We start from the raw sequence: 7,863 nt of genomic DNA on the forward strand, positions 1-7,863 counted from the left end.
GAAGTACTAACCTAATCTATCAGATCATAGACTTTCAAGGGACTTGTGATCTATACCGTTACTGTGTACTGTGGCAAACTTGTATTGGTAGTCAAGAAAGTGCCTAGCCTCACTAGGAATCGAAAGTTTGGAAGCTAGATGGAGCTTTAGCCCCAAGAACATCTCGGAGGTTAAAGGTTACTCAGATTGGGACTGAAGTGTTTTTGTTTTTTTGTTTTTTTTTCCTTTGGTAACACTGGATCTTAGTGGACCAGAGGAGGCTCTCATACTGGTGTGGTGATGCTTGAAAAGAATATCTCAGCTTTATGTTCGTATCAGTCTTATTGGGGTCAGGAATTACTCAGGGTCGTGCACAGGCACTCAGGTGATGGATGTTTCCCCCAGTGGACTTAGTTTGGGAGGCATTCTGGGAGGTTACTCTGATTGCACCCCAGGTTAAGCACCCCTTTAACCTTAAGCATGGTTAAAGGTGAAGAGCTGGATATCAGGTAGAGATGCTATCAGGTCTACCCCTGGTACATCCCCACCCCATCTCGGTGGTAGAACCGGGAGGGTCGAGACGGCACCTGCGTCAGTAAGGGACAGACTAAGTCTGACCAGGAAGGAAAAGCTTTTGATGTAAAGTCTGTCTACACCCCCATATAGAGCAGGGAGGGACGCCTCCTGTAGAAAAATGGCCCTAGTCGCTTTTTTTCTCTTTTACAGATGGGAGCTAACAATTCCAGCCTCACTCCTTTGAACTGTATCTTGAAAAACTGGGATAGATTGGATCCCAAGGGCTTAAAGAAGGCACACCTGGTCTTCCTATGTGATACTGCATGGCCACGGTATCCATTGGAGGATGGAGAATGGTGGCTGGTTGGAGGGTCTCTTAAATGGGCCTAATAACCCATGTGAGCTTACTTCTGCTGACTCCAAATATCCTGAGTCTGCCGTTTGATCCTCAAGACAATGCCTTCCTGTCCTGGGCTCACTCCTACACTGCATTCCACAATCGGTCTAACTGCTGGGTCTGTGGAGCACTCCCCTCTTCATCAGTGGAAGGCTTCCCATGGTGGACATCTCCACTTCAAGGAAAAGACTTTCTCCAAGTGTGTAAATACCTTCGACAGCAATTAGATGTGATGCCTCTCCTTCATCTGATGACATCTACCAACCCTAAAATGGACTGGTGCAACACTTTGTACTTTAACTATGGATATAATGTGACTTTCAATTTTGATTATACATTGTCTCAGTTCAATGACTATTTTGCTACATATAAAGCAAATAGGTCTAGATCTAATGGTTTTTTTCCTGACGTTTCTCAAATATGGGCTGAGGTTATGTGGCTAACTCCCGAAAAATGACGTTTAATATCTACTGCCCCTATATGCTGAGAACAAACAGCCACCCCCAAAAGTTAGGCAACAACTTAATTACAATGATTGGAAACAATTGCGATTTTTGCCTCAGGAAATATGCAATGTAATCATTCCCATGTTTTCCAACCCCAGTTCAGGTTCTCCCTTTGTGTGGCCAGGCACTAATTGGGACTGGATATCTCAGTCATGCTGGCTTGCTCCAAACGGGACTTATTGGAGATGTGGCTCTTACCTATGGGCATGGCTTCCCCCTGGTTGGATAGGGAGATGCACCCTGGGTCTAGCCTTTACTCATGGCTTTATATTTTCAGAGCTCCCAGAAATTCCTGCTAATTTACCCCCACCTTAAAATTCAGTGGGGAAGGTCTGTATTTCACTGGTATGATTATTTGGCTGCAGCCTTTGTTCCCTCTTTGGGAACTACAGATATTATGCTACGAGTGAACACTTTGACTAATTTTACTCAACAGGCATTACAAGATTCTCAAAAGGCTATTTCAGCTCTTAATGCTGAACAAGCACAAATTAGAAAGGTGGTTTTACAAAACAGATTGGCTTTAGATATTCTGACAGCTGTGCAAGGAGGAACGCGTGCTATTATTCATACCCAATGCTGTACATATATACCTGATATGAGCATGAATGTTACTTATTTTACTAAACACATGAACAAGATGATTGAAGCCATGGATACTCCTGAAGCCTCAATTGCCTCACTTTGGGAGACGTTAGCTAGTTCCCCATGGTGGACAACTATCTTAATTACAATAATTCTGATTGTTTTGTTTTTATTGTTTGATCCCTGCATCTGTAAGTGTATCACTGGATTTGTTTCTAGCCGCATTAAAGCTTTCAAGTTACAAATGGTTGCTCAAACTCCTGCTACTGCTGCACCTTCCTCCAACTACTATTTGGGGCCCCTGGATCAGATATCCTCAATATGAGGGTTAGGAGAATATGTTGCCTTGCCAATTTAGGGACAATGCCCCTTTTCAGCTTGGAAGCAGTTATGGAATGAGAACAACGCCCCTTTTCCCTAGGCAACATAATTCTCCTAAATGAAAAGGGTGGAATGAGAGAGTCATTACCTAGGCAGGTTGATAAGAAGTCTAGGGGTCCCCAAGGAGAGAGGGGTCTGGGATTCTCAAGGAGGAAGAAAGGACAAACTTTTTTTCCTTCTCTACATTCCTTAGAATTATATAACAACAATGTATTCTGCCTGAGGACAATCTCTGGATTAAAGCTTCTGGATAATTCTGTTATAATAAAATGTAAACTATGGGAGTAGGTCTGGTGAGGTCTTTACAACCTTCAGATATATTTTGGATTCATTGGAGAGTATATAACTTCATTGCTAACACTAACAAGCGGGTACTATTTCTGCCCCCTTCTGATGCCTATGTCAGAAGATTTCTCTATCTCCTTTATACTTTAATAAAACTTTATTACACAAAAGCTCTGAGTGATCAAGCCTCGTCTTTGTCCCCAGATTGAATTATTCTCCTCTGGGGGCCAAGAATCCCGGTGTTGTAATTCAACAACAACCTTTCACAGACAGGAAGTGCAGAAAGGGTGTATAAACTAGAACTGAAAACAACAAAGTGAATGTCAATGGTATCATACTTTTTAATAATTACCTTAAATGTGAATGGGTTGAATGTCCCAACCAAAAGACAAAGACTGGCTGAATGGATCAAAAAACAAGGCTTCTATATATGTTGTCTACAAGAGACCCACCTCAAAACAAGGGACACATACAGACTGAAAGTGAAGGGCTGGAAAAAGATATCCCACATGAATAGAGACCAAAAGAAAGCAAGAGTAGAAGTATTCATATCAGATGAAATAGACTTTAAAAAGAAGGCTGTGAAGAGACAAAGGACACTACATAATGATCAAAGGATCAATCCAAGAAGAAGATATAACAACTAAAAATATATATGAACTCAACATAAGAGCACCACAATATGTAAGGCAAATGCTAACAAGTATGGGAGGGGAAATTAACAATAACGCAATAATAGTGGGATACTTTAATACCCCATTCACACCTATGGATAGATTAACTAAACAGAAAATTAACAAGGAAACACAAACTTTAAATGATACAATAGAACAGTTAGACCTAATTGATATCTATAGAACATTTCACCCCAAAACAAAGAATTTCACCTTTTTCTCAAGGATGCATGGAACCTTCTCCAGGATAGATCACATCCTGGGCCATAAATCTAGACTTGGTAAATTTTAAAAAAATTGAAATATTTCAAGCCTCTTTTCTGACCATAATGCAGTAAGATTAGATATCAATTACAGGATAAAAATTATTAAAAATTCCAACATATGGAGACTGAACAACAGGCTGCTTAATAACCAAAAATCACAGAAGAAACCAAAAAAGAAATTAAATTATGCATAGAAACTATTGAAAACTAAAACAAAACAACCCAAAACCTATGGGACACTGTAAAAGCAGTATGAAGGGCAAGGTTAATAGCAATACAGGCATAACTCAAGAAACAAGAAAGTAGTCAAATAAACTAATTTTCACCTAAAGCAACTAGGAAAGGAAAAAATGAAGAACCACAGGGTTAGTAGAAGAAAAGAACTCTTAAAAATTAGGGCAGAAATACAACTCTTAAAAATTAGGGCAGACATAAATGCAAAAGAAACAAAAGAGACCATAGCAAAAATCAACAAACCAAAAGCTGGTTCTTTGAGAAGATAAACAAAATTGACAAACCATTAGCCAGGCTCATCATGAAACAAAGGGAGAAGAATCAAATCAACAAAATTAGAAATGAAAATAGAGAAATAACAACAGACAACAGAGAAATACAAAGGATTATAAAAGACTGTTATCAGCAATTGTATGCCAAGAAAATGGACAACTTGGAAGAAGCAGACAAATTTTTAGAAAAGTACACTTTCCAAACGTGAACCAGGAAGAAATATCTTAACAGACCCATCACAAGCAGAGGAATTGAAACTGTAATCAGAAATCTTCCAGCAAAGAAAAGCCCAGGACCAAACGGCTTCACAGCTGAATTCTACTAAAAATTTAGAGAAGAGCTAACAACTATCCAACTCAAACTCTTCCAGAAACTTGCTGATGAAGGTAAACTTCCAAACTCATTCTATGAAGCCACCATCACCCTAATACCGAAATCAGACAAAGATGCCACAAATAAAGAAAACTACAGGCCAATATCACTGATGAACATAGATGCAAAGATCTTTAACAAAATTCTGGAAAACAGAATCCAAGAACATATTAAAAAGATCATACATTGTGACCAAGTGGGCTTTATCCCAGGGGTGCAAGGATTCTTCAATGTCCATAAATCAGTCAACATAATACACCACATTAACAAATTGAAAGATAAAATCCATATGATTATTTCAATAGATGCCGAGAAAGCCTTTGATGAAATTCAATATCCGTTTATGAAAAAACCCTCCAGAAAGTAGGAATAGAAAGAACATATCTCAACATAATAAAAGCTATATATGACAAACCCAAACCAAACAATATCCTCAATGGTGAAAAATTGAAAGCATTTTCCCTAAAATCAGGAATAAGACAAGGGTGCCCAGTATCACCAGTACTATTCAATATAGTTTTGGGAGTTTTGGCCACAGGAATCAGAGCAGAAAAATAAATAAAAGGAATCCAGTTTGGAAAAGAAGAAGTAAAACTCTGAATGTTTGAAGATGACATAATCCTCTACATAGAAAACACAAAGACTCCACCAGAAAATTGCTAGAGCTAATAAATGAATATAGTAAAGTTGAAAGATATAAAATCAACACACAGAAATCCCTTGCATTCCTATACACTATCGATGATAAAACAGAAAGAGAAATTAAGGAAAAAATTCCATTCACCACTGCAACGAAAAGAATAAAATACAAAGGAATATATCTACCTAAAGAAACATGTATATATATATAAATATCTACATATATACAACTATAAAACAGTGAAGAAAGAAGTCAAAGAGGACACAAATAGATGGAGAAATATACTATGTTCATTGATTGGAAGAATCAATATAGTGAAAATGAGTATACTACCCAAAGCAATCAATAGATTGAATCGAATTTCTATCAAGCTACCAACGATAGTTTTCACAGACCTAGAGCAAAGAGTCAGACATGACTGAGCAACTGAACTGAACTGAGAACAAATAATTTCACAATTTGTATGGAAATACAAAAAACTTCGAATAGCCAAAGCAATCTTGAGAAAGAAGAATGGAACTGGAGGAGTCAACCTTCCTGACTTGAGGCTCTACTGAAAAGCCACAGTCATCAAGACAGTATGGTACTGGCACAAAGACAGAAATATACATCAATTGAAAAAAATAGAAATCCCAGAGATAAATCCACGCACCTATGGACACCTTTTGACAAAGGAAGCAAGAATATACAATGGAGAAAAGAAAATTTCTCTAACAACTGGTGCTGGGAAAACGGGTCCACCACTTATAAAAGAAATAAACCCAAACACTTTTTAACACCATACAAAAAATAAACTCAAAATGGATTAAAGACCTAAACGTAAGACCAGAAACTGTAAAACTCCTAGAGGAAAACAGGCAAAACTCTCTCTGACATAAATCACAGCAGGATCCTCTATGACCCACCACCCAAAGTAATGGAAATAAGAGCAAAAATAAACAAATGGTGCCTAATTAAACTCAAAAGCTTTTGCACAATGAAGAAAATTATAAGCAAGGTGAAAAGACAGCTTTCAGAATGGGAGAAAATAATAGCCAACGAAGCAACTGACAAAGAATTAATCTCAAAAATATACAAGCAACTCCTGCAGCTCAATTCCAGAAAAATAAACGACCCGATCAAAAAATGGGCCAACGAACTAAATAGACATTTCTCCAAAGAAGATATAGAGGATGGCTAACAAACACACGAAAAGATGCTCAACATCACTCATGATCAGAGAAATGCAAATCAACACCACAATGATGTATCATTTCACACCAGTCAGAATGGCTGCTATCCAAAAGTCTACAAGCAATAAATGCTGGAGAGGGTGTGGAGAAAAGGGAACCCTCTTACACTGTTGGTGGGAATGCAAACTAGTACAACCACTATGGAGAACAATGTGGGATTCCCTAAAAAACTGGAAATAGAACTGCCATATGACCCAGCAATCCAACTGCTGGGCATACCCACTGAGGAAACCAGAAATGAAAGAGAAACGTGTACCCCAATGTTCTTCACAGCACTGTTTATAATAGCCAGGACATGGAAGCAACTTAGATGTCCCTCAGCAGACAAAATGGATAAGAAAACTGTAATACATATACACAATTACTCAGCCATTAAAAAGAATACACTTGAATCAGTTCTAATGAGGTGGATGAAATTGGAGCCTATTATGCAGAGTGACATAAGCCAGAAAGGAAAACACCAATACAGTATCAGTTCGGTTCAGTCTCTCAGTCGTGCCTCACTCTTTGCGACCCCATGAATTGCAGCATGCCAGGCCTCCCTGTCCACCAACTCCCGGAGTTAACTCATATTCACATCCATTGAGTCAGTGATGCCATTCAGCCATCTCATCCTCTGTCGTCCCCTTCTCCTCTTGCCTCCAGTCCCTCCCAGCATCAGAGTCTTTTCCCATGAGTCAACTCTTTGCATGAGGTGGCCAAAGTACTGGAGCTTCCGCTTTAGCATCATTCCTTCCAAAGAAATCCCAGGACTGATCTCCTTCAGAATGGACTGGCTGGATCTCCTTGCAGTCCAAGGGACACTCAAGAGTCTTCTCCAACACCACAGTTCAAAACATCAGTTCTTCAGTGCTCAGCTTTCTTCACAGTCCAACTCTCACATCCATACATGATTACTGGAAAAAAACATAGCCTTGACTAGATGGACCTTTGTTGGCAAAGTAATGTCTCTGCTTTTGAATATGCTATCTAGTTTGGTCATAACTTTCCTTCCAAGGAGTAAGCGTCTTTTAATTTCATATCTACAGTCACCATCTGCAGTGATTTAGGAGCCCCAGAAAATTAAAGTCTGACACTTTTTCCACTGTTTTCCCTTCTATTTCCCATGAAGTGATGGGACCAGATGACATGTTCTTAGTATACAAATGCATATACATGGAATTTAGAAAGACGGTAACAATAACCCTATATGAGAGACAGCAAAAGAGACACAGATGTACAAAACAGTCTTTTGGACTCTGTGGGAGAGGACGAGGGTGGGATGATTTGGGAGAATGGCACTGAAACATGTATATTAGCATATGTGAAATGGATTTCCAGTCCAGGTTTGATGCATGAGACAGGGTGCTAGGGGCTGGTGCACTGGGATGACACTGAGGGATGGGATGGGGAGGGGGTTGGGAGTGGGGTTCAGGATGGGGAACACATGTACACCCATGGTAGATCCATGTCAATGTATGACAAAACCACTATAATATTATAAAGTAATGTCTCCAATTAAAATAAATAAATTTATCAAAATA

General features: G+C 39.0%; 1 pseudogene; it reads left to right on the top strand.

Annotated features, from left to right (window-relative positions):
- Nucleotides 1-875: 875 nt before the first annotated feature.
- Nucleotides 876-2,308, top strand: LOC132658794 (endogenous retrovirus group PABLB member 1 Env polyprotein-like; annotated as a pseudogene).
- Nucleotides 2,309-7,863: the final 5,555 nt, after the last annotated feature.

Source organism: Ovis aries, chromosome X (genome assembly GCF_016772045.2).
Source record: "Ovis aries strain OAR_USU_Benz2616 breed Rambouillet chromosome X, ARS-UI_Ramb_v3.0, whole genome shotgun sequence".
Classification (NCBI taxonomy): domain Eukaryota; kingdom Metazoa; phylum Chordata; class Mammalia; order Artiodactyla; family Bovidae; genus Ovis; species Ovis aries.